Source organism: Rhineura floridana, chromosome 2 (genome assembly GCF_030035675.1).
Source record: "Rhineura floridana isolate rRhiFlo1 chromosome 2, rRhiFlo1.hap2, whole genome shotgun sequence".
Lineage (NCBI taxonomy): Eukaryota > Metazoa > Chordata > Lepidosauria > Squamata > Rhineuridae > Rhineura > Rhineura floridana.
Window position 1 is genome coordinate 48,872,625 of NC_084481.1, and position 15,240 is coordinate 48,887,864.

General features: G+C 42.7%; 1 protein-coding gene across 1 annotated transcript in view; it reads right to left on the reverse strand.

Annotated features, from left to right (window-relative positions):
* The window catches only part of CSRNP3 (cysteine and serine rich nuclear protein 3), a 130,339-nt gene extending 115,642 nt beyond the window's left edge, over window positions 1–14,697 (reverse strand). The window contains exon 1 of the mRNA XM_061612928.1: window positions 14,584–14,697. The gene's annotated coding sequence lies outside the window, so the exon portion shown is untranslated. The remainder of the gene's footprint in view (window positions 1–14,583) is intronic.
* Between the last annotated feature and the right edge of the window lie 543 nt (window positions 14,698–15,240).

The following is a 15,240-nucleotide window of genomic DNA, read 5'->3' on the forward strand; positions in this document are numbered from 1 at the left end:
CGAGATGATTGGCTGAGTGTTTAAAATGGCTGAATGTATAAAAGGAAGAGTGAGAGTGGAATCTGGGGGGGAGAAGAGAAAGAGGTGGATGTTGATAGGTGGATGTGGTGTGAATTTGAGAGAGTTGTTTGCCAGGAGAGCGTGAAGAAGGAGGGAGGTGGAGTTCGGATTAGTATTGAGTAAAACCATATGCTTATGTGCCTTAAGAAGAAATCTTGTTAATCTTGTTAGCTTTGTTATCTGTAATAAATACTTAATTTGGTTTACCAAAGGCCTGATCCTTGGCTGGGGTTTCACAGACCAGAAGGGAGGGTAAGGTAATGACCAAGGCTGAAGGGGAACTGTAACAAATGGTGGCAGCGGTGAAGAGAATAACAATACCAGTATTCAGAGTCTCTGGGAATACTAGTATTGGGACGTTACTGGTGGTTGCCTAGCAGGGGGATCTGTTGAGATCTGTGCTAGAGCGGGGAGAGAAACCATAAGAGAGTGCGGTCCGGACTGGTGGAGTCCCTGGTGGTGCCTAGAGACAGGCAGTAACCACGAGCAGGTAGGAACCTGACAGGGAGAGCCAGGGAAGGACGCCTCACATGTGGTGTCAGTAGCGGTGGGATACAAACAACAGAGAATCCCTAACAGTGGTGTGGCAAACAGAAATAACAAAACAAGATCACTTGTGAGAGTGACTGGCAAAGAGTGTGTGGCAAAGAGTGAGTGAACTCAAACACCATGGCTGAATATATAAAAATGAAAAGAGAGGAGCTGGTGGAGAAGTGCATAACATTCAATTTACCTCACGAGGGTAAAGGGGTAGATGAATTGAGGGTAGCACTTATAGGATTTGCAACTGCCCAGCAAAAACAACCTGTCAGGGAAGAGACCCCAGAAGGATATTTAAGCAATCCCGCTTATATAGAGTACTTGAGAGAGAAGTTAAGATGGGAGGCTGATGAGAAAGATAAGCAGCGGGTCTTTGAGGCTGAGGAAAAAGATAAACAGCGAGAGTTGGAAGCTGAGAGATTGAGGATGGAAGCTGAGAAGCTGAAGATGGAAACTGAGAGAATGAGATTGGGGTTTGAGGAGGGGGAGAAGCAACGAGCAGTGGATGCTGAATTACAAGTAGAAAAGTTAAAATTTGATAGAGAGAAATTTCACTCTGAGGAGACAAGGAAAGACAGAGATGGAGCAAAAATAAAAATAACTCCAAAGGACTTTGCTGTCTATGAGCCTGGTCAAGATCCTCAAATTTACCTCAGCACCTTTGAAAAAACAGCTCAGTTGTGGGGGCTACCTGAAGATAAATACATGCAGTATTTATCAAATCTGATTAAAGGGGAATTGGCTGAGGTATACCAATATTTCCCCTCAGACAGGCCCGTCACCTATGCTGAATTCAAAGAAGCAGTGTTTAAAAGATTCAGACTGGGGCCTGATTATTTTAGAAAGCTTTTCAGAAACTGCCAGATACAGACAGGGAGGTCTTTTGTGGAACTGGGAGCAAAACTGATGGATATATTTGGAAAGTGGATGAGTAGTGCCAAAGCTCAGTCAGTGGAAGAGGTGAAAAGCCTCATGATACTGGATCAATTATACCATCAGTTACCACCAGAAATAAGGCTCCTGGTCAAAGACCGTTCCCCTACATCGGTGCAGGAGGCCGCAGAGATGGCGGATCACTTCGCCTCCAATAGAACTGGCTGGGTGGGGAAAACATCAAGAGAGTTTAAACCCAGACCATATAGTGCTGGCAGAAGGGATGTGGTACCACAGCGAGTGAGTCCTCCAGTAAAATCTGAAGGGCACAGGACACCCCAGAGTGGATCTGTGTACCCTAAAAGTGAGGAGAAATTATGCTACAAATGTGGTAGACCGGGTCACCTACGTTTTCAATGTGAGGTTGCCAACCCCATTAGTAATCCTGCTCAGACAAGGGCAGTGAAAACAGAGCCCAAGGCTTTAGAAACAGCGAAAAAGGTTCAGTTCTGCCAGATAAACTGGACAGAAGTAACAGACCTTGATTCAAGTCTGAGAGAGGAAGTGAGTGTACAAGGGGCAAATTATTGGGCATTGCTTGATACTGGTGCCGCTCAGACATTACTGAGGCCAGATTTAATAAAATCTGAGGTAATATTACCTCAGGAAACTGTGACTATCCAAGGAGTGAGAGGTCAACCAGAAAGTTTGCCTGTGGCCCTGGTGGATATGACTTGGAGAGGCCGAGAGGGCCGATATAAAGTAGGCATTAATGCCCAGCAACAAGAACCAGTAATACTGGGAAGGGATGTAATGGGCGCCCAAGGAAAGATCTATGTAGTGACCAGACAGCAAATTGGCAGAGAAAAAGAAGCCATATTAAGGGGGGCTGAAACAAACAGGGTGGAATCTGTTAACCAGCCTCAGGTCACCATAGCAACCACTAGCAGGCCTGCTGAAGGAGACAAACTGTATCAGCTGGTCTCTGGGGAAGAGACAGAGCAATTCAGGGAAGAGCTGCATCAAGATATAAGTTTGAAGCAGATAAAGGAACAAGCTCTGACCCAACAGATTCCTTTCACTGACAAACTGAGGAATCAAGTTGTGTGTGAGAATGGGATTTTATATAGACTGTGGATGCCTGCTGAAAGAAAAGGTGAATGTGAACCAGTGAAACAAAGGATGGAAGTAGTAAAAGAGAATTTGAGTCATGCACAGGAGAAGCAAAGTTACTGGTATGACAGAACAGCCAGAGAACGTGTGTATGATGTGGGAGATATGGTTATGGCGTTCATACCCAGGAAACATGACAAATTACAGGCTAACTGGGAAGGACCATATACCATCAGAGAAAGGCTTGACACAGTGACGTATGTAATTACCACAGACCAATTAAACAAAAGCAAAGTGGTTCATGTAAATATGTTGAAGCCTTACCATACCAGGGATGCACAGGTGTTGCAAGTTACCTTATTCCCTGAGGGAAGTGGGCCTGAACTTCCAGATTTGGTACAGGAAAGCAAAGACAAAGGAGGGGTAGATCAAGTGGAATGGTCAGAGGAGGTGAAGGAGGAAGTAAAAGAAGAGATTCTGAGAGTTTTGAAAACCTATAGGAATCTCTTTAGCAACAAACCTGGCCGAACCAGTATAGTTATACATTCCATTGATATTGGAGATCATGCCCCAATCAGATCTGTTCCGTACCGTGTGAATGGGAAAGTTTTGAATGAGATCAAAAAGGAGGTGGAAGATATGCTGGAATTAGGAGTGATCAGGGAATCCATCAGTCCCTGGGCCTCAAGTATTGTCCTGGTTCCGAAAAAAGATGGAACGACAAGGTTTTGCATTGATTATCGGCTAATCAATAAAATTACTGTCCCAGATGCGTATCCTATGCCTAGGGTAGATGCAATGTTAGAGTTATTGGGGGCAGCAACCATTATCTCTACACTAGATCTCTGTAAAGGATTTTGGCAAATGGAACTAGACAAGCAATCCAGAGCCAAAACGGCCTTCAGTACACCAGATGGGTTATATGAGTTTGTGACCTTACCCATGGGACTAAGGAACTCACCAAGTTCATTTCAGAGGCTAATCAATACTGTGTTGCGAGGCATGCCAGATTTTCCAGTGGCCTATATCGATGACGTGGCCATTTTTAACAAGTCGGTGCCTGAGCATGTCCAACACCTGACAACAGTATTGGAGGCCTTAAGAAAAGCAGGCCTCACAATAAAAGCTAAGAAATGCCAGTTTGGACTAAAGGAAGTAATCTATTTAGGACATAAGGCGGGGAGTGGGAAAATCACTCCCTTATGGACAAAGGTGGAGGCAATACAAGCGTGGCCTATCCCCTTAACCAAAAAGCAAGTGAGGGCATTTCTGGGTGTGGCTGGATTTTATAGGAAGTTTGTGAGAAATTTTGGGGAAATAGCAACCCCCTTGCATGAATTAACAAAGAAGTGTTCTGAGCGTGTGGTATGGACGGATGAATGTCAGAAGGCTTTTGATCTGCTGAAGCAAGCCTTGTGCCAAGGACCCATATTAATAGCACCAGACTATGAGCATCCATTCATCGTGGCTACAGATGCGTCGGACCTGGCGCTGGGAGTCGTCTTGCTACAGGAGAGAGAAGGCATCAGACATCCAGTGGCGTACCTGAGTCGCAAGCTGACGCCGAGGGAGAAAAACTATTCGTCGGTCCAGAAGGAGTGCCTAGCGGTCGTGTGGGGACTGAACAAGTTGCACCCATACGTGTGGGGACGAAGATTCACAGTGACTACGGATCATCGGGCCTTGTTATGGTTGCAGACTATGAAAAACCATAACACTATGCTGCAGAGGTGGTCCTGGCCCTACAGGACTATCAAGTGGACTTCCAGTTCATAAAAGGCAAGGACAATGTACTGGCCGATGGACTTTCCAGGCAAGTGGCTGGGACTGCAGTGACATGACCAGACAGAGGAACAAAGAAAGACATTTTCCCCATAGAGACTTTTATTTGTTAACGCGACGTATAAATCCTGGAACAGGAATAATACTCTGCTGTTGTTTAAGGGGGGGGGGAAATGTGATGTTCCTATATTAATGTATATATGGTAAGTGTTGTTGTTTTAGAAGATACATGGTAAGTGGAGTGAAAGAGGGGGAGTGAATGGGCAGTAGAATGCAAGATGATTGGCTGAGTGTTTAAAATGGCTGAATGTATAAAAGGAAGAGTGAGAGTGGAATCTGGGGGGAGAAGAGAAAGAGGTGGATGTTGATAGGTGGATGTGGTGTGAATTTGAGAGAGTTGTTTGCCAGGAGAGCGTGAAGAAGGAGGGAGGTGGAGTTCGGATTAGTATGCTTATGTGCCTTAAGAAGAAATCTTGTTAATCTTGTTAGCTTTGTTATCTGTAATAAATACTTAATTTGGTTTACCAAAGGCCTGATCCTTGGCTGGGGTTTCACAGACCAGAAGGGAGGGTAAGGTAATGACCAAGGCTGAAGGGGAACTGTACCAAATGGTGGCAGCGGTGAAGAGAATAACAATACCAGTATTCAGAGTCTCTGGGAATACTAGTATTGGGACGTTACTGGTGGTTGCCTAGCAGGGGGATCTGTTGAGATCTGTGCTAGAGCGGGGAGAGAAACCATAAGAGAGTGCGGTCCGGACTGGTGGAGTCCCTGGTGGTGCCTAGAGACAGGCAGTAACCATGAGCAGGTAGGAACCTGACAGGGAGAGCCAGGGAAGGACGCCTCACAAGGAGCACCGTCATTTGGCAAAAAGAAAAGAAAAAGACTGCAAACGTTAAAGTGCCGGAGACAAAGCTTAACTTTGCTCTTCTTTGAAATGAATGGAAGAGGGTGTCTCTGACATTAGAGGAGCTACACAGGCATCTCAGAGAGTGCTCAATGCGTTTTCCTTCATTTGCCACCCACTTTCAGAGCTGTTGCTTTGGAACCTTTTATCTATCGCCCTCTCCCACAAATATTCCCTGCCCTTCCCCCACATAGGAACTGCAGTCAAGGCTAGTGGGCTTATCTCCATTCTACAAGGCTGATGAATGCTTGCCAACATTTCTGAAAGGTAACATGGGATAAGAAATTACAGGTCTGCGGTTCACACAGAAAACCTTAGTTATTCAAGAACTTTAGAAATTAGCCTGGCGATGCCGTACATAGCCCCCATTCTGCATCTTCTTTGTTATTGTCAGAGGGGCGAGATGGATATTTTTAGCCATCGAAAAGCAAATCCATCTGCAGTAGAGGTTTCCAAGGAAACTGAATAATTGAAATATGTGTTGAACTAAGATCTGTTCCTACCAATTTCTCTTGATTACTGGAACTGCTGAGCGCAGGCCATCCATCCACCATGTGCTACTCCCACGCAGCTCCTATTTGCCGCATTTGGGCTTGCAGGAGACCCGAGTCTGGTGGATTGCTCAGGAATTGTCAGGGAGGGGAGAGAAGGCAGGAAAGAGGTTCAAAGTCTGACTTAGAATGGACAAGTGTTACACAGAATCCTACTAAAGGCATTTAAAATAGAAAAATGTAACCATTATGAGAAAGAGCAGGGAAATAATCCTTTAGAATTCTCTGTCAATTGAAAATAGTTGGGGTATGAATGGGAAAAAATATACCGGGGTGGGGAAAGCCAGGATTTTTAAAAAGACAACAAAATGGGTAGCATTAGTGACAAGGTGAGGTTGGTTAAGAAGAGTGCCTGTAACACCTGGAGCTCTTGATCAAAGATGTTTCTTTCCCACCAGGTAACAACATAAAGCCAGGGCATTGGCAAAGGCATGAACCTTTCGCACAAGCCAAAGGGGTTTTGGCCTTTGGCTCTTTTGCCTGTAGCTTGCAGCTTGAGGTATAGGAGATGGGTGACTGAGGAGGAAGTTTTCATATCCACCACACATGAAGACCAAGGAGCAAGCCTGTGAGAGGGCACCAGGAGGCATCCGAGTGGACTGTTTTCAAGGGCATCATAGAATCATAAAGGGCCTATAAGGACATTGAGTCCAGCCCCCTGCTCAGTGCAGGATCATCCAGGGCCATCCTGTTCACCTGGCATAAGGACTACAACCTTTTCATCTTGAAGGTTTTTAGGCAGTGTACTTGCCTAGAAAGCATTTTGTGGCAATTATCAATATCGCAAAAAATCCTATTCTTCCTTTGTAAACAAAAACCACCACCATGTTTTGGGGTGTTATTTGCATTGATTGCTTGTTCACCCTGAACCCCTGAATAGTTAGAAGGGGGGGAAGTAACAGCACCTTTAATTATTTTAGCTGGAATATGCTTTCACTTCTTTTCTTTTGTATTTCTCATTGTTCGTGTTTCTAGCCCCTAAGTGTATGGAATGTACCTTTTAATCCTTTAGTTTAGGAAGACTTTCTTTTGGTCCTCTTATGTTGGGATTCTGTTGCCGTATATTGTTTTGCTTGCTGATTGATTTATGGCACTGTACTCTATTGCATATTTTGGTGTAATCTACTTTGGGAGTCTTTGGGCCCAAAAGCACTAATTACATCGTACTAGTGGTAGTAAGGTAATGTAATTTACATTTCCTTCCACCTTATCTTATTTCATGTTTCCCATTTACATCTGGCCTTAACCGATTCTACAACAATAGCTAAGCTGGTTCTCCTTGCAGTATCCTTTACCTGACAAAGGAACCAGAGCTGGATGCTCTCTTCTCTTCCAGTGCCCCTGCTGCCAGAACACTTTCTGCTTTAAATGTCAGATGTATGGTTGTGCTGACATCCATAGCTCCTAATCAGCTAGAGCCCACAAGGTGGTCATTGGTCAGTGCTTCCTCTTATGCTTCCTTTCTAGCAGCACAAATATAAGGATTGAAGTAATCTCCAAAGCAACCATCTTAATGGTTGTTACTGCACAGACACTGGGTTCTAGTTAACTCAAGGATGACACTACCAGGGGTATAGCTTTCCCGGGTTGCGGGGGATTGTAGACCTCTTACTTTTGGGGGAGCAGGGTCCTAGCCAGGTCTCTGTATGAGCCAATATCATGAAATGAGAGCGTGTTAGCCACTGAGTCCTTGTCATTTCGTGCTGATTGGAGCCAATCTGAGTTAAAGGAGGTGAGTCAGCCACTGAGCAGACTCTTCTCAGTGGCGACTCACTTCCTTTAACTCAGATGAAAGACTCTTCTCGGCAGCTAATACACAGTCTCCCCTTTCATGCTGATTGGGTCCTAGGGACAGGTGTTGTAGTGGACTTGGAGACAACATGGAGAGCAAGGGAGACAAGGAAAAGTGGAAAATGGAGCATGGCTGTGAAGGGGCATGGTATAGTTATCATGAAAGGACCCTGTACTTCTGAATTTGTCACTTCACTACTAGGTACTACCCTTTTGCCATTTCAGTCCAGACTTTGAGTATTATGCCAGGTCATGAGTGAGTCTTTAGGTAACAAACTAAATATTTCTGTGAAAGTATAAGTCAATGGGACTTAATGGTCCCAGGGCAAGATTTGAATACAACAAGTCTGCTCACTGCCTGGATGAGAGCCCTCCTGGGAACCTTGAGTTCCATCATGGAAGAAATGTGAAACTTAAAATGAAAAAAAAAAAATGGATGCTATTGAGATCAAGTAAGGCGAACTTCAGTCCCATTTAAATGAATATTGCTTACAATAGAATTCAGTGCATTGCTACTCAAAAGCAAGTGTGAATACATTGAGTTCTGTGTGTGAATGGGATTACAGCCTTACAGTACAATCCTATGTATTTTTACCCAGAAGTAACTTGTTTTCGATGAGGCTTACTCCCAGGTTAGTGTGCACAGGGTTGCATCCTCAAGAAACAGTCAACTAATAGCACCCCATTGATTTCTATGCATGCCTGATAATCACACAATTGCATCTCATGGATTGAGGCTGTGGGTACACTAGTCTCTTCAAAAGCAGTCAAAATGGTTTTTCTGGCTGCGTTTTGAAGCAACTCTGCCCTCTGCTGGCCACACCTTCCTTCCCTACTGCTGATTCCAGACCTTTCAGGACTGGTCACAGCAAAGTGTTGAGCCAATCACTGTCTCTGCCTGAGCCTGCAGCAAAGTGTTTCTATTGGCCACACCTGGAAGGCAAATGAGTTGATCTCAATAGACTGGAGCATTGGGCTGAAAACAACAGCAGGGATAAGTGCAAAGCTCTACACCTAGGAAAAAGAAACCAAAGGCACTGTTGTAAGATGGAGGGTACTTGGCCCAGCAATATACATATAAGAAAGAAATTGGAATTGTTGTTGATCACAAGCTGAATATGAGCCAACAGTATAATGTAGCTGCAAAAAAGGTAAATGGTATTTTAGGCTACATTAACAGAAGTATAGTTTCCAAATTGCATGAAGTACTAGTTTCCCTCTATTTAGTACTGGTTAGGCCTCATCTTGAGTACTGTGTTCAGTTTGGGACACCACACTTTAAGAAGGATGAAGATCAACTCGGTCAGCTTCAGAGGAGGGCAATGAGGATCATTGGGGACTGGAAACAAAGCCCAATGAGGAGAGACTGAAAGAACTGGGCATGTTTAGCCTGGAGAAGAGAAGACTGAGGGGGGATATGATAACACTGTTCAAGTACTTGAAAGGTTGCCACACAGAGCAAGGCCAAGATATCTTCTTGATCATCCCACATTGCAGGACATGGAATAATGGGCTCACGTTACAGGAAGTCAGATTTCGAATGAACATCGGGAAAAACTTCCTGTTAGAGTGATATGACAATAGAACCAATTACTGAGGGAGGTGGTGGGCTCTCCAACATGAAAGGCATTCAAAAGGGAGCTGGACAGCCACCGGTCGGGTATGCTTTAGTCTGGATTCCTGCACTGAGCAGAGAATTGGACTTGATGGCCTTATAGGTTCCTTTCAGCTCTACTCTTCTGATTCTATTCTATGATTCTACCAATCAGTTGCAAAATCTGCCTGAAGCTGATTTTTTTAAAAAAACAAACACTTGAACTGATCCAACCAGATTTTAGAGTTAAAAAGGGCCGAGATTGACTAGCATCATTTGCTCATTTTCAGAAAAGAGAGGTCGAGACCCATTGGAATTGATACAACAATAAGTGAGTCTCTCCCTTCTGTTAGCTTTTGCAAGGACATATTTGAATCCTAAACCAAACTACAAAATGGATTCCACAAGACCCCATCTAGTCATAGTTTTTGCAGATTTCACAAATGCCAGTTAAAATGCAATGATACATGTGCACAGATGAAAGGCAGAAGTACAGATTGAGATTTGCTTATGTTGATTTTGAATTGATTGACAGCCTTGAACGAAGGTGCATTTACAACTACACTGCAACGTGCCTGTATTTTTGTATCACCTGTGAACAATGTATTCTATTTGAAATGCATATTTCCTTTATTATGAAAATGCAAAATGTACATCTAATTTCATTTATATTAATACAAAGACAAGAAAAACAGACAAATTAATTAATTGCAAAAGCAATTCAACACATCTATCCTAATTCTTTTTATAACACAATTCATTCTCCATCTCTCATTTTCCTTTTATATATTGCATCATTAAATTCCAACTTACATTTACCTCATAGTTACATGCATTTCTCAGTCAATTTAATTATTTCTAATTCCCAAATCTTCTTTAAATAGATTGGTTTTACCTGCTTTTAAAATACTTTCCCAAAATTTGGGAAACATTCTAGTTAGTGTTAGAATACATAAAACTTTTCTTTGCCTATTGGTAAACAGTTTTCTTATGAAATTTAATACACATACTAAATAATAATCAATTTTAATATTTTGCTGGTTTTTTTCATTTATTAACACAATAATCATTTTCCAATATTTAACTGCCTTCCCACTCTTCTACCATATGTGTGTGTTGTGTGTGTGTGTGTGTGGGATATCCTTTTAAATACTTGCATATCCAGGATTTTCCTTCCCCTTGTAGGATTGTTTTTCCCCTTTTTAGTCATCCATTCACCATTTTTTTCATAAACACAATTCGTACACAATTGAGAATGGCTCTTTTTACATTTTAACTTCTCCTCCTTGTATGGAAATGAAATCTCTCCTTAGTCTCTGTTGACATGAGCTGCAACTGCTCCTACCTGATCCCACTTCCTGTTCTATGATCATGGTACCTGAGGCACATCCACATCGTACATTTAAAGCACATACCACTTTAACAGTTGTGGCTTCCCCCAAAGAGTCCTGGGAACTATAGCTCTGTGAGGGGTCTTCTATCAACTCACAGCACCCTGAACAAATTACAGTTCCCAGGATTCTTTGGAGGAAGCCATGACTACTAAAGTGGTATAAGAGTACTTTAAATTTATGGTGTGGACATGATTATGTCCCTCATCTGTGGTCTCTAGTGGAACCTATGACACTGGGTGAATGTATCAATTTCACTAGCATTTTTTCTCCCCTCAAAAGGACACGTATGTGCATCTGAGCTAGTGGATATAATGATACTTTTTTAAACAACAACAACAGTATTACACACACAGAAAATTAACAAGGCTTCTGCTCAAGGCTATCAATTTTACTGGAGAGGAGAAATTGTTCACTGGTGAAATTGGTAGTGCTTTACTTAAGCATATCAGTTTCACTGAAGCTTAGAAAGTGGGGGTGGGTGGGATGGTGAAGGAAATAATATTTCTGTGGAAGGGCAGAGGTAATTCAAAAAGGAGGCAAGCACTGTTAAAAGTATTGCCAACCATCCCATGATGGAATTGCATCTGAGGGTAGTTGCATGGCAATATCAGCCACCATCTGAGGTGCACCATTGGGAAATGCCTTCTCCCACAACAGCTGTCATGAGTGCAGTGGCACACAGAGAAAACATACCGTGCACATTGATAACACACATTATAATTAAAGCAGGGGAAGATTCCTCACTGTTCATTAACCTGCTTGAAAATTTGTGTGTAATATCAACCTACATGCATTTCAGTTGAGGAGGAACTTGATCAGTATGTGGATTCCTCTGAATGAGCAGATTGGATCCTTCCACTGAAGTTAGTGCAGAGGTTTGGGCAGGCAAAGGAGTCCCATCTGAACACCAGAGATCCCCCAGCTATTAACAATTTCAGGATGAAGTAAACTCATTTTAATAATGTACTTGGTTTGATAGATAGCTTACTCTTGGTGAATCAGGGCTGCATGTTTTCTAGAGTTGAGCCTAAATTTCTCAGAATAAAATTTGCTGAGAAAATAATCTGAGATTTTTTCCCTCATATACATAGAAAAAAGAAGGCCGCTTTACAGAATTTTCTCTGAATATTATCCACCTTTGGCTACAATCACATCACACACACACACACACACAGAGAGAGAGAGAGAGAGAGAGAGTCCTAGAACGACACTAGGCCCGGGACACTGTGGAGGATGATAAATGAGGGCCAGGCTGTCATCAGTTACTACCACTGCCACTTGCAGTAGCAATTTAAAAAAAAAGGAAAAAAGAAAGAAGTTATGCTATTGCCCATACTAATGGCAAGCCCCACACCCGAAAACCATACACAATATGGATGATATTAGAATGCTTCCCCAGCCTCACAGAGTATCACTGTGCTGAAAACAGACACAGTGGCTATACAGAACAACATTGTACCTTATAATGCCTAGTTGAGTGACAACTACACAACCAGTGCTGGTGTTCTGGCCTCCATAATGTGTGTGGTTTTTTCATTTGTTAGAATTTACTTGTAGTTTATTTTTATTTATTTATTTAGTTTAATTTATATACCGCCCTAAGCCCGAAGGCTCTCTGGGCGGTGTACAAAATATAAAAACAAGCACAATATATAAATACAATAAATACAATAAATAATAATAATAAAAAAACAAGCAATAACGAACCAAACAACATCCAAAATACGGAAATGCTGTTTAAAATACACTTTAAAATGCCTGGGAGTATAAAAAGGTTTTCACCTGGCGCCGAAAAGATAGTAGCGTCGGCGCCAGGCGCACCTCTTCAAGAAGACTGTTCCACAGTTCGGGGGCCACTACTGAAAAGGCCCTGGTTCTAGTCATCACCCTCCGAGCCTCTCGATGGGATGGTACTCGGAGGAGGGCCTTAGATGTTGAGCGTAGTGTACAGGTAGGTTCATATTGGGAGAGGCGTTCCACCAGGTATTGCGGTCCCATGCCGTGTAGGGCTTTATAGGTCAAAACCAGCACTTTGAATCTAGCCCGGAAACAAATAGGAAGCCAGTGCAGACGGGCCAGAACAGGTGTTATATGAGCGGACCTTCTGGTCCACGTCAACAATCTGGCTGCTGCATTCTGGACTAGCTGTAGTTTCCGAACAGTCTTCAAGGGCAGCCCCACGTAGAGCGCGTTGCAGTAGTCCAATCTAGAAGTTACCAGAGCATGAACAACTGAAGCGAGGTCGTCACTGTCCAGATAGGGACGTAGCTGGGCTACCAATCGAAGATGGTAAAAAGCATTCCGTGCCACCGAGGCCACCTGGGCCTCAAGAGACAGGGAAGGATCGAAAAGAACTCCCAAGCTATGAACCTGTTCCTTCAAGGGGAGTGTAACCCCATCAAGAACAGGATGAACATCCACCATCTGAGCAGAGAAGGCACTCACCAACAGCGTCTCAGTCTTGTCATGTTCATCTAGCCAGCATTACCTACTCTGATGGGCAGTGGCTCGCCAGGCAATCTTAGGCAGAGGTCTTTCCTACCTCTGGTACTGTAACTTCAGATCATTTTAGGTGGTGATACCAGGGACCTTTTGCATGAGACCTTTTGTAAGTAAGGCATGAGATCTACTACCAAGTTATGGCATGCAGAAGGCTAAAGTGTGAGAGCTATCTTCCTTCTAAGGGAAGGCTCCAGTGCAGTATTTCTGTGCATGCCCCACTAGAATCGCTCTTCATATGAATTGTGCATTATTTCCTCATGCATTTATTCTTGCTTAATTTATTATTCATATGCAGAATGTTTCCTATCAGTGTTTTGATTTACTGGGAAATGCATCAATTTCAGTACTGAGCAATGCCATTAGAAAGAAAAAAGCATTTAACTCTGTACTTTTTGCTTCCCTTGGAATTTTCTAATACTCGCCCTTTAGATGTAACACAGTATCAGTATTTTGTCAATTTTAATAGTCAGCTAAGTTCAATAGAGATGATATATTCGCAGATGCTCGTATTAGATTTGGCACGATACATGTCTGTTCCTTGGACTTAAGATCCTGCTCTGAATATTGCCAGCAGAAATAGCAAGAGTTGACAGTTCTAGAAAAGCCATCTAGGTCAGTATATGACCTGATTGTCCCAGCAGCTGTACAATAACAATTTTAACTGCTGAAGCAGTATCGTTCATTGCAGTGCTTGCAATTAGTGCGTTGGCAGAGTAACCATAATCTACCTAGATAACATACTAAGCAGACATGTTGTTCTGCTGGTTTTAGCCCCTGAAATATCAGTGCTAGAAAATGGTGGTGTTTCAAATTGACAGTAATCCATACCGTAGGCTGTACACTAAACTATTAGATGTCTTATTTTGAGTAAGGCATTATATTTTCATTTTCTCTACAAATCTATGGAGGAAGGGGATATTTATTTGAAGACTGAAAGCACTCTGAAATCCATTCAAATCACTAACCAGAAAAAGTTGTTTTCTCAGTTTTTGCAGCGGTACTTTTCCAGCCTAAAGAAAGAGCGCATGTTTGGACCAAAAGCTACACTGCTTGAAGTCTCTTATTTCCTAGGCCTAAAGAAACCTCTTTTGGTTTCCCAGCACTGTCTTTTGCCACAGCCATCATATCTATAGTCCAGTAAAACAATCTACTGTGTACTACCTCCTTGTTATCTGTGTGCCTTTGCCTTGACTACGCCACCTTCATTTAAGACTGACTGCTCAGCACTCCTATTAAAAAGTTGCCAGAGAGATTTGGATGCGCTACAGATTTTACTGTGTATAATAAGATTGCTTACTGGAAGACATGTACTCAGAGGAAGGACTAACAAATGGCTAAACTGCTTGAAAGTCATTAGTACTGCACAGGCTATACCAAATGCATCCACAAACAATTTTACCACACAGACAATACTCAAGGACTTGTGCAATAAAAGAAACCTCCTCTCTCCCTCCTTCCCACTCCCCATAGAATTACCTGTGATCGGGATTCTGTTATTTCAGCTCCACCAAAGCAGACTGAAAGGTTTGCTCCTTCTTCCACCAGCCATTGAGCACTGGTCAGCCAATCAGAGACAAGACATCCTGGCATCCTCTGGAATGCTCTCTCTTCCTCATTGCTTCTGCCTCCTCCCTTCTACCCAGTTCTGAGCAAACCATATACTGGCGGGGGGGGGGGGGGAGGAGAAGGATCAAAATAAGCAATGTCAGAGCAAAGCATGCTGAAACAAAAATAGACAGAGGTGGGATTTCTCAACTGAGAAAATGCCCCAATGAAACATTTTGCTAATTAACTGTTGTTAAGAAACTGATATGATTATTTTCTATATACAAAAGAAATAATCCTCCCCCCCCCAAAAAAAGATAATAATAATGTGGAGGTAGGTAGCTAGAGGTTGTCATGTGAACTAGAAATACTGGGGAAAAATATGTTTGGATAAAAATCAACAAATGAATAATGACCATGAAGCCATCACACCAGACACCAGATTTCAGAGGAGTTTTAGCAAGCCACTGTTGGCAGCAGTCTTCTTATTTTAATGAAACTACTTAAAAGTGAGTAGCTGAAAACATTAAAACATTTTTACCTCTTCCCTCTATTACAATGGAAAATTTTGATTGATGAACCTGACAT